The 15,530-nt window shown below is 52.5% G+C and overlaps 1 long non-coding RNA gene across 1 annotated transcript; it reads right to left on the reverse strand.

Annotated features, from left to right (window-relative positions):
• Positions 1-11,146: 11,146 nt before the first annotated feature.
• LOC137460061 (uncharacterized) lies at positions 11,147-13,899 on the reverse strand. Its single transcript, XR_010992631.1, has 3 exons — positions 13,772-13,899; positions 12,858-13,076; positions 11,147-11,388 (listed from the first exon to the last, which is right to left on the reverse strand). It is a non-coding gene; the product is annotated as an uncharacterized lncRNA (long non-coding RNA).
• Between the last annotated feature and the right edge of the window lie 1,631 nt (positions 13,900-15,530).

The following is a 15,530-nucleotide window of genomic DNA, read 5'->3' on the forward strand; positions in this document are numbered from 1 at the left end:
TCCATGGAAGATCATCTCGGGAAGGGTATCTCAGGGCAACCGCCATTAAAAGGCGTATCCACAGATTAACCTTACCGAGAGCTTCGCCTAGATGTCTATCTATTCCATTGTCCCTTGAGAGAGTTCCTAACTGAGCTGCTGACTTGTCTCCAACTGTTAGAGCTGAAGCACCTGTATCATAACACCTACTAAGCCAAGCTAGAACTGGCTCCTTATCTGCCCTGGTGAAATCTTTACGGACATTTCGCAATTCATCCCGGGGTGAAGAACAGTCTGAAATATCATCTCCATCTTCATCTCCCTGAATTCTTTGTCCGTAAAATCCTGCTGTCATTCTCCTAAGGATCTCTTTAAGCTGAGAACCACCTTTGCCAGCTGCTTTCCTAACTTCATCTCTATCCTGCTTTGATCTCACTAGGTTAGCTAGATCTTTAAAACAAACCTTCTCTTCCTCCTCAGCAGGATCTTTTAGAGTAGAGGGCCCCTCACCAGGATCAGTCTCCTCCTCTTCTTCTCCATCTTTGCCCTTTCCACCTCTAGTCTTTAAAGGAGCCACCTTAACTGGAGCTGTGTTTGAATTTACAGCCACCTTAATGGAAGCTGACAGGTCCTGAGATAAATCAGCTGCTGGGGCAGTGACTTCCGGTCCCACTGAGGGATTGGGCGGAAGTGACGTTGCTCCATTACTGGCCGACGGAGAAGAAGCAGAAGGAGAAGGAGTGGGAGAAGGAGTAGGTGCCATGTTGATACCAGCCAATGCCCTTGGCTGCTTGCCAGAATCAGCAAAGTCATTTAGAGCTGCTTTACCAATTAACTTTTTAGCCTTCTTTTTAACTGACACGGGTTCTCCACAGTCCTCATCACTAGATGACTCTGGGACTGATCTAGAGCCACGGCGTTTTCTTTTTGATCTAGTTTTAATAACAAAACACGCCCTGGACACCTTTTTCTCTCGCCGTAAAGAAATCAGGAGATACACGATAATTATCACCAGCAGCAGAATTATAGACATGAAATAAATCACCTTTGGATCCCAGGCATCACCTAAAGTTACTCTCTCCTCAGGCGGAATCTTAAAACCCTTTATCTCAATTGGGAGAGTGGTGGAGGTAACATTCCTGTATCTCACTGGCCATAATAAATTAATACATTTTCCATACCATAATTTAACTCTATACATAACCCACATATAAATTGTCCGCACCAAATATTTACCCAGGTAATCCAAAATCAAACCCAAACAATATCTGTAAATCAGAGCCCCAAAAATTGAAAAGAACAATCGCTCCACAAACCACAATACCTTCATGTTTGCTAATTCAGCTGGAAAACACTAAATCAATCAAATAATAAATTGAACTAATTATCTGCCCCACGTTGGGTGCCAATAAAAAAAATGTCGTGGGTTTGGAAGGGGTAAGGCCAAGAAGCCTCCTCCCTTCCCCCTTGTAAGGTAAAAGGGAAAAAAAATTGAAGGGAAAGGAAAAAAAAACTCACAAGCTGAATTAGCAAAGCAGTGGAGCTATATTTACAAAGCGATGTAGGATTTGCAGGGGGATATTTACAAATTTACAATATCTACAATATATACAAAGATATACAACAGAGTAACACAGAAATGAGAGTGACCCCCCTCGGACAGAGAGGGGTTCCCCACCTCCGCCCTCCCCTCTCTTCCCCCCCTTTCCCCAGAATGGGATAGAAAGAGAAAGAGAGGAAAAAAAATTAGAAGCAGTTTGTGTTAATTGGAAAGGAGTTAATACAGGCCTTATCAATTTTGTCAGTTTGAAGGCCGGAGCCTTGGCAGAAAGCCCAGTACAGAAAGCTGCTGCACGAAGAAGAGGCGGAAGCAAGACTGAAGATAAGGTGCTGGAAAAACCCAGTATAGTCCCAGCTCAGAAGGTGCTTCCTCCCACTTCACCAATGAAATTAGTTTAGACTATTCCTTCCGTTTACCAACTTCCGTCCACCATATTCCCTTTCTTAAGGGGGCAACGTCAACCGGCCACAACATGATGCTGTGGTACATTCTTCTGGTTGATGCTTTTGATCCCAGATTATCATAGCAGCTATTGTGATCGATGTTCGACTGCATGGGAAATGCTGTTTCCTCTTAGTCTTGATTCTTCTGCACATTGCGAAGGAATACTTGTTAAAATTAAAACCTCTTTACTACAAACCTTAACTACATTACATGGAGCTCCTTTGAAATGCCAAGGCACACAGCTAAGAAGGTTCCAACCAAAAGAGAATCTTACAATGTGAACTCATTACTAAGTACTTACACCTTACTGCAATCACTATGTACTAAGTACCTGTAAATACCAAATGTTTGCCGTTCATTATGCTTACCAGGAAAACTCAGCACAACTCTAAATGACAAATCTCTGAAAGACATTACAATCAGAAATGAAGAAATTAGCACTGTTGCTTTAAATCAGAACAGAGCCATGGTCGGCAATAGCTGTACCAGAAACCGCTGGGGGGGGGGGAGGGGTGTGTGTAGTGCAGCTGGAGCCGCAGGGGGGGCCGCTGGTGTGTGCCACCACCGGGGGGGGTCTGCTGGTGCCGCAAGGTGTATCGGGGGCGGCCCCGGTTGATCGGTCGATACTTCTCAAACACATCCTTCAGTCGCAATTCAGATACAACTGGCGCTGCATCCCGTTCTGACAAATTCGCTGTAACTGCAGCAGCCATTCGCTGCTCTAACTTACATTTTTAAATGCAGTTTCTGCATTCACACCACGACGTTTGCAGCTTTATAGCAGTTTTATCACCATCAATGACCCAGTCCCACAACTTGTTCCCGTACTCTCTCAAAGAAGCTTCATCAAAATAACTCTCTCCACTAGGGAAATGCCCTAAAGCGGATCCATGGGCCCAAAGCCCAGGCATTACTTTGGGCGATGTCTCTGCCTTACGCTTTTCTAGAAAGCATTGAAATAAGGAGAGCGCTCCCTCTTTGTCCATATTCACCGAGGTCCGCGAACTTCACTGCCACGTTCTGTCACCCGCCGGTGTCCACTGCTCCTTTCCTCAGGCACGCCAATACCTGCCCGCCCGCCAACTCCAGCCCACTGACGTTTTCCACTGGCATGCCAATTTCAGCCAGCTGACTGGCCCGCCCGAGCCTTCCTCCACCGTCGGCTCGCCCGTAATCCCCGGGTGCGGTCTCCACTGTCGTCCCCATCGAAACGCCTCAGAATACCCGCAGAATTGGGTCCCTGCTCAAGTGCCACTTGATGAGAACGGAGGCAGGGACGACAGCACTCAGTATGAGTGATAGTAATCATCCAACTTTATTATTCCACACTTCATTATTTATAGTCTTACCTTATGCATAGTTAATTCTGTTCTAATTTAACACACACTATTGGTTTCTCTCTAAAAGGTTACATCATTGTTTTCACAACTCTGTGGAATTCTTCCTACTCAGTCTAATTGCTCTTTTTCCCAGATCTCGCCTCCTGCTTATCTTGCTTGCCTCCCTTCTCAGGGGCAGCTGGACTTCAGCATACCAGGCAATCAACTCTTTCCCACAGCTCCTACTCCACCGCTCTATTATCAACAGAGAATTCTTCAAGGCCTGAATTGCACGGGTGTTGCTGGGACCCATGTCCCCTTGTCACCAGTTGAGGCTGTCCCCTTAAGAAAGGGAATATGGTGGACGGAAGTTGGTAAACGAAAAGAAGGATCTAAACTAATTTCATTGGTAGATTGGGAGGAAGCACCTTCTGAACTGGGAGTGCAGGAGGGTATCCTGGGCATTCCAGCACTTTTATCTTCAGTCTTTCTTCCGCTCCTCCGCCGAGCAGCAGCTCTCTCTGTGCTGGGCTTTCGGCCAAGGATTGACCTTGAAACTGATAAGCTGCAAGGCCTGTATTAACTGCTTTCCAATTAATACATAACTGCTTCTAACTTTTTTCTTTTTCTCTCTCTTACTAACCCGCTCTGGGGAAAGGGGGAGAGAGGGGGAGAGCGGAGGTGGGGAATCCCCTCAGCAGAGGGGGGAACTCTCATTTCTGTGTTACTTTATTGTATATCTTTGTATATATTGTAAATATTGTAAATTTGTATATATTCCCCTGCATATCCTACATTGCTTTGTAAATATACAGCACCCACTGCTTTGCTAATTCAGCTTTGAGGTTTTTTTTCCCTTTCCCTTCAATTTTCTTTCCTTTTACTTTACAGGGGGGAGGGAGGAGGCTTCTTGGCCTTACCCTCCCAACCCTACGACACCCCTCTTGCTCAAAACGATCCCCAACAGTGGTGAATGGTGCCACATCCAGCCGGCAGCCAGGCACCAGTGGTGCCCCCCAGGGATCAGTGCTGGGCCCCATCCTCTTTAACACCTTCACTGATGATCTGGATGAGGGGATTGAGTCAGTCAGCAGCACATTTGCAGATGACACCAAGTTAGGAGCAGATGTTGGTCAGTTAGAGGGTTGAAGGGCTCTGCAGAGGGACCTTGACCGACTGGACAGATGGGCAGAGTCCAACAGGATGGCATTCAACAAGTCCAAGTGCCAGGTGCTGCACTTTGGCCACAGCAACCCCAGGCAGAGCTACAGGCTGGGGGCAGAGTGGCTGAGAGCTGCCAAACAGAGAGGGACCTGGGGGTGCTGACTGACATCTGCCTGAACATGAGCCAGCAGTGTGCCCAGGTATCCTGGCCTGCATCAGGAATAGTGTGGCCAGCGGGAGCAGGGAAGTCATTGTGCCCCTGTGCTATGCATTGGTTAGGCCACACCTTGAGTCCTGTGTCCAGTTCTGGGCTCCTCAGTTTAGGAAGGAGGTTGACTTGCTGGAAGGGGTCCAGAGAAGGGCAACAAAGTTGGTGAGGGGCTTGGAACACAAGCCTTTGAGGAGAAACTGAGGGAGCTGGGGATGCTTAGCCTGCAGAAGAGGAGGCTCAGGGGTAACCTTATTGCTCTCCACAACTACCTGAAGGGAGGTTGTGGACAGGCAGAGGCTGGTCTCTTCTTTCTAGCAACCAGCCCCAGAACAAGAGGACACAGTCTCAGGCTGCACCAGGGGAGGTTTAGGCTGGAGGTTAGGAGGAAGTTCTACACACAGAGAGTGATTGCCCATTGGAATGGGCTGCCCAAGGAGTTGGTGGAGTCACCATCACTGGAGGTGTTCAAGAGGAGACTTGATAGCTTGCTTGGTGCCATGGGTTAGTTGTTTAGGTGGTGTTGGATGATAGGTTGGACACGATGACCTTGAGGGTCTCTTCCAACCTGGTCTATTCTATCCTATTCTATTCTATTCTATCCTATCCTATTCTATCCTATTCTCTATATTGACTGTTGGAGACCATGTAGACCATGGTAGCCTCTATAGAGGTCTATAGAGCCTCTATAGAGCATTATGGAGACTCTATAGACCCATGGGGGCCCCTATAGAGGCCTATGGAGCCTCTATAGTGTCATATTGAGCCCATATTGAGCCAATGGGAGCAGCTATAGAGCCCGTGGGAACCTCTATAGAGGAATAGAGAGCCTCTGAAGAGCCCTTGGGAGCCTCTAGGGAGGTCCATAGAACCTCTATATTGAGCGTTGGAGCATCTATAGAGGTCTGTGGAGCCTCTATCCTGGCTGTTGGAGGCTCTATGTAGACCATGGTAGCTTCTATAGAGGACTATGCAGCCTCTCTATAGACAGTGGGAGCCTCTGTAAAGGCCTATGGAGCCTCTACAGAAGCCTATGGCACCTCTGTAGAGCCCGTGGCAGCCTCTGTAGAGGCCTAGGGAGCGTCTGAAGAGCCTGTGGGAGACTCTATGGAGGCCTGAGGAACCTCTCTATTGACCATTGGCGCTCCTGTAGAGGCTTATGCAGCCTCTGTATACATAGTGGGAGCCTCTCCAGAGGCCTATGGAGCCTCTACAGAAGCCTATGGTGCCTCTGTAGAGCCCCTGGGAGCCTCTCTAGAAGCCTATGGAGCCTCTCTAGACTCTCATGCAGACACTATATACCCCTGGGAGCCTCTCTCTAGACCTTGGGAGCCTCTCTTGTGGCCTAAGGAGCCCACATTGAGCCCATGGGAGCGTCTCTAGAGCCCGTGGGAGCCTCTCTAGAGCCCTAGGAAAGAGCTGTTCAGGAGAAGGTTGGAGCCTGGAGCGGGGCCCAGCTGGGCACTCCTGCCCCCGAGCAGGCACTGCTTGGAGCTTGCTCTGCATCAAGCTGGGAAGGTAAAGAAAGGAACATGAAAGATCAAAGACTGAAAAGCTTGGGGTCTAGGATCTGCCTTGAGAAACTGGGGACCACCTCTCAAGCCTTGCTTGTCACACAAGCCCACAGCCTGGTTCCTGCCCAGTGCTGCAGCAGCAACCCTCAGCAGATGCTCCAAGGACTCTGTTCACAGCCTGCCCTCAGGCTCCAGGCTCAAGGAGGTCTAAGAATTGCCTGGAAGCTTTGTGTGCCAGAGTTCAGTTGAGTGACTCTCACTCCTGCTCCTGAAGAGCTTCTGCCCTTGCCAGAACATAAGGACAGCTTTGAGTCAAGAAACAAAGAGCAGCCCAGAGCAGAACACCTTGTGAGGCCCAGCTGGCACCAAGCAGGATGGCTGAGCTGCAGAGCCAACCACCTGTGCCTTTGTGCCAGGGGTACCTGAGCACTGCCTGCAGCTGCTGGCACTGCCCCTGCTGAACTGCCAGAGCAGGCCAGGAGGGAAAGAGAGCTCCTAAGAAAATGGCAGCTGCAAAGAATGTCCTGCTTGACAGACAAGCAGCTAGGGGAAAAGCTGGCCAGGAGCTCACAGAATCACAGACTGCTAGGGGCTGGCAGGGACCTCTGGAGAGCAGCCAGTGCAGCAGCAGCCAGAGCAGCAGCAGCCAGAGCAGGTCCCACAGGAATGCAGCCAGCTGGCTTTGGAAAGGCTCCAGAGAAAGAGACTCCACCACCTCTCTGGGCAGCCTGCTCCAGGCCTCCAGCACCCTCACCCCAAACAAGTGTCTCCTCCTGTGGAGGTGGCAGCTCCTGTGCTCCAATTTGTGCCTCCTCTTCCCTGGCCTAGCCCTGGGCACCACTGAGAAGAGCCTGGCACCTCCAGCTGACTCCCAGCCCTCAGATATGGATAGACAGTGACCAGGTCCCCTCTCAGCCTTCTCCTTGCCAGACTAAAGAGCTCTCAGTCTTTCTTCAGCACAGAGATAGTCCAGTCCCCTCCTCATCCTCCTAGCTCTCTGCTGGGCTCTGTGGCAGTTTGAGGCTGCTTGCCTTGAAGAACTGCAAAGCTCCAGCAGCTAGAAAGGTCCAGGAGGTGTCCCACAAAGTGTCACCTCTGGATTCCATGCCCAGAAGTCCTGCCCCCCTGGAACACTGCCTGCAAAGGTCCTTTCTTCCCTTTTCCCTTCTTCTCTCCTCCTGGGAAGATGTGCAGGTTCTTAGCTGAGGCCTGCTCAGCATTGGTGCTTCTGCCAAGCAGGCCTGGAGCTGCCAGGCTGAGTCTTGTGCTGCGGCACAAGCGGTGGGGGAAGGGAGGGGAGAGAGGCAATGGCAGGGAGGGGGCCGTGGAAGCCTGGGGGTGGGTGGCCTGGTAGAGAGAGAGGTCTGTGTGAAGCTTTGGCTTCAGGAGCTTCTGTGTGGAGTCCAGAGCAGGGATTTCTGTCTATTTGCTCTGCACTACAGCCCTGGAGCAGTGGAGTTTGTGAGCAGCCTCTCCAGTGCAACTTCCCCATCCTATCCCCTCCTCTCTGGGAGCCCAAGCCCTTCTCTTGCCCCTTGTGCAGCAACAGAGCAACCTGCCTGCTCCTGAAAGCACCCCAGGCTCTCTCCAGCAGATCCCTGTCCCTCCTGACCTGGGCAGAGGCAAACCCACACCTGGGAACAAAACTCCCTGAGCAATGCTGCTGGCTTGGCTCAGGCCCCGAGGCCTGGCAGCACAGGAACAAGGGCACTCCTGAGCCACACAGGAGGAGGTTGCTAAGAGGATGTTTGGGGGGGCTGCACAGCTGCCTCCAGAGGAAGTCAGCCTTGGCTCAGAGCAGTTGAAGTGTAAAAACACCAGAGGGGGAAAAGCAGCCAGGCAGAAACTGCTGGGAAAGTCTGCCCTGGAGTCAGCTCTCCTGCTCCAGGCACCAGGGCATGGCAGTGATCACCGCTCCCTTGGCAGCTGAAAGCTGGCCCAGCAGCAGCCTTTAGCAGGCCAGGCTTACCTAGCTTGTGTCCAAGGGAAAACTAAGCCCATGGCTGCTCCCCCTTAAGCCCAGGAGGGGCAGGAAGAAGCCAAAGGAACCCTGCCTGCTGTGGGCACTTGAGAAGCAAAGCCAGAGAGCCAAAGAGAAACCCCTGTGGAAAGAGAGCAGGAGAAAGCTGGAAGGCAGCTGAAGGCAGAGCTGAGAGAACACAGCCCAGGCAGTGCCAGCTGAATACCTCTTGGCAGGATGTCCTGGGTGGACAGGACTAGGCCCAAAACAGGTTTCAGTCAGAGCCCTAAGAAGCTGGGGGAGACAGACCAAAGGAAAGATGTCCCAGTACAAAGCTAGCCAAAGCTGTTTGGCAGGGATCCTGACCACTCAGCGCTGTGCTGATGCCCAGCAGGGGATGGGCTAAGTTTCCAATTGCTTTTCTGCCAGGGCCCAGTTGTGTTTCACAGCAGAGCTCAACAGAGAGGTTCTTCAGTCACCCAGCCCCTGTTTGCCTTTGGCTCTGGCTCCTCTTCAGCCAGCCAGGTGTGTGCCACTCGCCCATCCCCCTGCACCAGCATCCCCCACCTGTACTCCAGCTTCACTTTCAGTGTCAGGCACCGTGCTTGGGTCCTATTTGTACTGTTCCTTGGCTTTACAGAATTATACCCAGCACAGAGTTCTGGGTGATAAACTTTCCTGCCTGCTGCTCCCAACCCCAGGTCTGGGACTGACTCACAATCTCCGGCCTGAATATTGCTTCACAGTGTCACAGGATCACCAAGGTTGGAAGAGACCTCAAAGATCATCCAGTCCAGCCTGTCACCACAGACCCCATGGCTAGACCATGGCACCAAGTGCCACATCCAATCCCCTCTTACTATGGTAGAGCCAAACACTACGTGGTTGGAAACTCATCCTGTACCTCCTGCTACTGCACCAAACACCATTCTTGGTCTGGAGAGACAAATCCTGTGGAGACATGGAACTCCAGAGAGGATTGAGTCAGACAACAGAACTCACTTCAAAAACAATCTTGTGAAGAACTGGGCCACAGAGCAGGCATGGAGTGGATATTCCACATCCCCTACTATGCACCAGCTGCAGGGAAGATTGAGCACTACAATAGTTTGCTGAAGACCACTCTGGGAGAAACATCTAGCAGCAGCAACCTGGCTGGTAAATAGCAGAGGCTCAGTGAATGGAGCTGGACCTGCACACTCAGGTTTGTCCCGAAAGGTAGAAGGTGATAGAGTTCCTGTTGTTAGAGAAAAGGATCTGTTAGGCAAAACTCTTTGGATATTTTCTCCTTCAGGAGAGGCCAAACCTGTCTAAGGGCTGGTTTCTGCTGAAGGTCCTGGTCACACTTATTGGGTAATGCAAGAGAATGGAGAAATTCAGTGCATTCCCCAAAGAAATCCAACTTTAGCTGAGAGAGTTTCAATTCAGAGTGTTGTACAGATACAACCTTGTGCCCAAAGGAGTAATCCATGAGGCATCTACGGAGCACGAACCCTAAGAGCCCTGAGAGCCCTGAGTCACCTGAGAGTCCCTGCTCCTTTTCTTTGCTGCAATGCAGAGAGACAAACTGTTTTCTGTTTTCTTGGTGCCTGGTTTTTGGACTCCTGAATCATCTCCATCGGAAAGTATCCAGAATGGACTGTGAACTTTATTTACTCATCGTAGCTATTGTTTTAGATGAGATGGATAGTATTAGCAGCCACTGGAATTGTTTAGAAGGGGTGGAGCTCAGTGTGGTGAAGGCACATTATGCCCAGAATTATGCCCAGATATTGATACCTGTCCCAGCATGTGGACAAGTTCCCTCTCCTTTCATGAGGGGAACAAAGGCCGAGGCAGCACAGCCCACCGCACACACCCATGGCAGGGGATGCTGGTGCTAATACCAAGTATGGCATCATTCTAGCTTCACGCTTCCTGTAGGCTGCAGCCGATTGTTTACGGCATGCCCATTGGCCAAGTCTAGCCGCAAGAAACCTGTAAGTATTACCCCAACTTGTAAATACGTTGCCCTCTTTCACTTTGCTCTCTCTCCTTGCTCCAGCCTAACCTCATGCCATAGCCTTGCTCTTAAGCCTGCATCCAGGCAGGCCTGTTGAGCCTTGGCCCTGAGAGTATCTCCAGAGGAGTGACATACGCTGAGCGCCTGAGAAGCTACAGCCTTGTATTACCAGTCTCACAGGCCAGAAGACCCTGCCATGTCTTCAAGAGGACTGGACCCCTGAGGGTAAGATCTGCCCAGTTGCCAGGGAAGAGACTAGCCGAGTCCAGCAGTCCAAACATCTGCCTCAGCCTTAAGCAGCAGACTAACAAGCTGCACAACCCTGGGTGTCAGCTCAGAAAGCAGGAGCAGTGCTTCATTGCATGCCTGCATGATGCCACTGTTGTGGGAGAGAAGAGGAGTCCATGCCCTGTGCTCCAAAGCTGGGACCACTCCGATAGGGTCCCGTCCACACCTTCGAGCCAAGCAAAGGGGAAGTCGCTGCTTCATGCAGCCGCACTTCCTCCCCAGGGCTGTCCACGCCGGCCCCGAAGGTCGTTGCCACAGGGCCGACCCCATCCTGGGACCAGCCCTGCCGGCCCTGCCAGGCCGATCCCACAGGACCGCTCCCTGCCATCTGAAGGGAGCTGCCACAGTCCTGCCAAGGGAACCTGCCTGCCAGCTAGCCTACATTCCATCTCTTCTCTGCTGCCATGGGAGGGAGAAGGCTGCCCCCCACTGTCACCATCTGGACCAGTCAGGAGCCAGCCCGGTGACAGCAGACTGCTACAACAAAGGACACAGTGAATCTTCCCCCGTGCTTTCCACTTACTCATTAACATTTGGTTCAAAGCACCCACGTCTAGCAAAGTAACCTCTGATGCATTGTAATGTCTCTCTCTAGAGTTAGGCAGCTGCCAATGTCCCATCAACTCGCCATCTGATGGACAAGCAGTGGAATTGCACCCTTCTTTAGATTCATAGAAATTAACTCTGTAAATATTCCAATGGAGTCCAAATGATAAATACTAAACCACTTATGGGATGTATTGCACAACTGTGCACTAGAATATGTACATCAAATAGTGGTTATTAATTATTTTAATAATTAATACAATTAATATTTCTGTGTTTCATATTAATTAATAACCTCTTCATCACACCCCGAGCCAGTGACAACAGCGCTGAGGAAAATCTGCACCTCACGGCTGCTGCTCTCCAAGACAGTGTGAGCTGGTTCTGCCTCTGGCTCCAGCACCTGCAAAGAGAAGAGAAGAGTCACTGAGCAGGGCCCTGAGTGCCAGGCTGATCAGGGAGCCTCCAACAGCAGCCACACAGAGGGGCTAGGAAGGACATTCCCATGGCTCATCCCATGAAGACAGCAGCAGGAGACCCTTCTGCTGTAGGCTGTGTGTCACCTGCTGGCCAAAGCCAGCAGCGCCAGCACTGCAAGCACACACGTGGGAACTGCCACTGGGTACCAGTGCCTGACCTTGCTTTTCCTGGCCCCTATAAACCTAGCAGCCTCCAGTTTCCCTCCTGGAGGCTGTGGGTGGAGAACCCCAAGAATGAACAGCTCTGGAAACTCTTTTTAGGACAAAGGACTTTCCGGAGAGATGTCTGGTGTGGGGCAGCCACCACACTGCTGGGGGCTGGGAAGGGGCATTTGGGGGTGGGAGTGAACTCATTTGGAAAGTCTCTGACTGCTCTGCCTCTGCTAGGCAAAACGATTTGGGTTCCAGGTCTTGCAGTGGTTCAGCAGCTGGGGCAGAGCCATCACCCAAGAGAAGTGTGTTGGGCAAGGAAAGTCAAAGCAGAAGCTGCTGCTGAGATCCCCACAGCCAACAGCAGAGGGTGTTGGAGTTGGAAAAGACCTGGATGATTGTCGAGTCCAACCATCAGCCCTGCTCTCCAGACCCTTGGCCAGCTTTGCTGCCTTGCTCAGTGCAGACAACGCTCAAAGCTCAGCCCCAGGGCGCTGGGGGGCTCCGCAGCACACACAGCAGAGTGCTGCTACTGCTGCTCTGCACCCAAAACAAGAAGCAGGGGATTGAACTCCTTGGGAATTCAAAGGCACTGAATCTAAACCAGATCTGAACTCCAGGGAATGGAGATCTGCTCAGTGCTGACCAACAGCTAAAGTGGGGGGCAGGAGGTTGGGGGGCAAGAGGATGAGGCCAGACTCTTTTCTCAGTCATGCCCAGTGACAGGACAAGAAGCAAGGGGCACAAACTGGAGCCCAGGAGGTTCCATCTGACCAGGAGGAGAAAATTCTTTGCTGTGGGGGTGCTGGAGGCCTGGAGCAGGCTGCCCAGAGAGGCTGTGGAGTCTCCTTCTCTGCAGAGATCTCAACCCCCCCTGGTTATTGTGATCCGGGCAAGCTGCTGTGGGTGTCCCTGCTTTAGCAGGGGGTTGAGACTGGATGACCTCCAGAGGTCCCTTCCAACCCCCACCATGCTGTGCAAGTGGGTTCAAAACTGTGAGCTCCCATCCAACACAGACTGCAACACTTCAGCTCTTGGTTTAGGGTTGGCCTCTCTTGTCCAAGAGACTTCCCCATCTTGTCTGAGCCCTCAGATCCCTGAGCAGCATCCTTTCCTCTAACACATCCTGCTGGTTCCCATTCAGGGGTGGATTCACTGTCAGGAGGAGCAGAGATGGAGATCTGCTGCCATCAGCAGACCTTCCTGTGGCAGCTCAGGGAGCTTTTGCTGCTGTGCTTCTCACCTTCTTCTTGACAGGCCAGGTGGCACCTGGGGCCCTTGTGGTATGCACCCACTTGATGGCATGCAGGCTGTCATCCCAGTCAGGGACCTCCTCTGGTGGCAGCTGGAAGGAGATCCTGGACACCTGACACTTCACTGGGTGCTTTTTAAAGGTGACCTCAACTTCTGATTGCAAGGTCACTGTGATGTCCTTCGCACAGCCAGCATGGAGGTGTCCCACCTAGGGAGAAGCAGAGAGCCAAGACCAACCTGGGATCACTGGCAAGGACAGGACAGGCTGTGGGCGTGGGGAGCAGCTGTGCCAGCAACACCTCTGTGAGGAGAGGCTGAGAGCCTGGGGAAGAGCAGCCTGGGAGACAATCTCTCAAAGCTTATCAAGAGCTAGAAGGTGGGGCACAAGAGGATGGGGCCAGACTCCTCTCAGTGGTGCCCAGGGACAGGGCAAGGGGCACAAACTGGAACCAAGGAGGTTCCATCTGAGCCAGAGGAGAAAATTCCTTGCTGTGAGGGTGCTGGAGCCCTGGAGCAGGCTGCCCAAAGAGGTTGTGGAGTCTCCTTCTCTGCAGAGATTCAAACACACCTCCCCGGCCATTGTGATCCTGGGCAAGCTGCTGTGGGTGCCCTGCTTTGGCAGGGGGGTTGCACTAGATGACTCCCAGAGGTCCCTTCCAACTCCCACCATGCTGGGATTGTGTCAAACTGCATCTTACTGAGGATTTATCTGGGTTTTGATGGAGAAGAACACCACCAAAAGATGCCATGTCCCACAACATGGAGCTCTTCTGGCCCCAGCAAAGCCAGGGGTGGCATCTCCTAGGTGGCACTGAAAGGGGTTCTCACTGCTCCGTGGTGGCTCCCAGAAAGCTGCCAGGCAGGGTCTGAGCAGCAGGGAAAAGCAGAGACAACCAAGCTCACCTGGGGGCAGAAGTGGAAGGGAGGCTCAGGCAGCCACTGGAAGCGCAGGGCCTGCCCCCTGCTGCGGTTGGCGATGGTGAAGGTCACGGTGCAGGGGGTGCCAACGGGACAGAACCCAAACTGGATGTGATCCCCTGGGTGAGCTGTTGGCAATGAGAGAGAGAGCTCTCAGCATGAGGGGAGAGCCCTCTGCCCCCCACAGACACACAGGACTCCAGCTCTACCTTCTCCAAGCCTTCCTTCCCCTGGGACATGCAGCCCAGGACATGTCTGGGCCTGGGCTGAGATCACAGCGCCAGCTCACCTCCAGATCTGCACCTTCCAGCACCCCCAAGTCCTTCTCTGCAGGGCTGCTCTGGGCCCAGCATGGACCCCTGAGGGACACCAGTCTCCATCTGGACATTGAGCTGTTGATCACTATCCTCTGGCTGTGACTATCCAACCAATTCCTTAGCCACCAAGCAGTCCACCCAGAGAGGACACAAATGATCAGATGTGCTCTTCACAGCACCCCATGGGCTGGCAGACCTCCTTTTAGAGCTCCTCAATCAAAAGCTGCTTTCTTTGAGCCCTCCCTGCTGGCCTGCAAACTTCTCCCTTGACAAGGCACCTTCCCTGGGGCTCCCAAGCAAGGCTGCTCTGCAGGCTACAAAAGGTGACAGCAGCTGGCTGCTAAATCTGGGCCAGCCCTGTGCTGCCACAAGGTGTGCCCAGCCCTGGAGGTTCCTTGCTACACCCTGGCAGCCTCTCCTCTTACCCTCCAGGCTGTCCTCCTCCAGGCTGCTCTCAGGGAGGTTCTGCTCCTCCCTGTCTGCCACTAGTCCCTGGATGTTGTCCAGGGTGAAGTCATCTCCATAGCCTTCCCCCAGCAGCCTGATGGTGGTCTCAGAGGGGTTGTCCAGCACGGACAGGTGGAGCTTCCCTTCCAGGCGTTGGGCCAGGGTGGGCTTGAAAACCACCTCAAACTCTGCTGTCTGCCCACGCTGCAGGAGCAGGGAAGCAGTGTGGGGCTTCCTCTCTGCACAGAGATGGACACCAGGGACAGGTGAGGCACTGCAAACATTTCCATGCTCCAGAAAAGGAACAGGAGCTTGAAAACCAGCTGTCTCTAAGCACAGCTTGGCTCACCAGTGCTTCCAGACCCTCCTCCCATGGTCACAAAGCTGTGACACTACCAGGGCCATCCCTGTTAGTTGTCTTAAGCTCAGCTCAGTGCTCAGCTCTGGCTCAAACTGCAGCCAGATAGCTCCTGCCTTAAGCACAGCTGAGTCAGAGTGCTTTGGGCTTTTGCTGGCTGGCTGTGAGCTCAGGGACAGCCTCCCTTCAGGCTGGGGACTCCCCATATGCAGCACAGACCTCAGATGCTCCACTGAAGTGGTGTTACCCCCCCCCAGGACTCAACCCACCACCTCCATAAGAATGGAAAAGCTTCCTAGAGCTTGCCAGGTAGAAATCAACCCTGCAAAGAGTCCATGTGCAACAGCCCCAGAGAGCCCCAGGACACAAGCTATGGCCAACAGCTGCTTGCTGCTTGGCCAAGCCAGCAGCAGGACACAAGTTTTCCCTCTGTGAGTGACCACATTTCATGGGTGATGAATTCACCTTCTCCAGCAGAGTCCTTCATGCCCACAGCTTGGGAGAGGCATTTGGTGCTGGGCCTGGCTTTCAAGAAGAAAACTCCCTCTTCATCCAGCAGGTCCAGCAGCACCTGGGAAAAGAGCAGGACCAGACTGGGGTGGGCACAGCATGGCCCAGGGCC

The sequence above is a fragment of the Melanerpes formicivorus genome, unplaced genomic scaffold (assembly GCF_026170545.1).
Source record: "Melanerpes formicivorus ecotype bairdi unplaced genomic scaffold, bMelFor1.0.p_v2 SCAF_498, whole genome shotgun sequence".
Taxonomy (NCBI): Eukaryota; Metazoa; Chordata; class Aves; order Piciformes; family Picidae; genus Melanerpes; species Melanerpes formicivorus.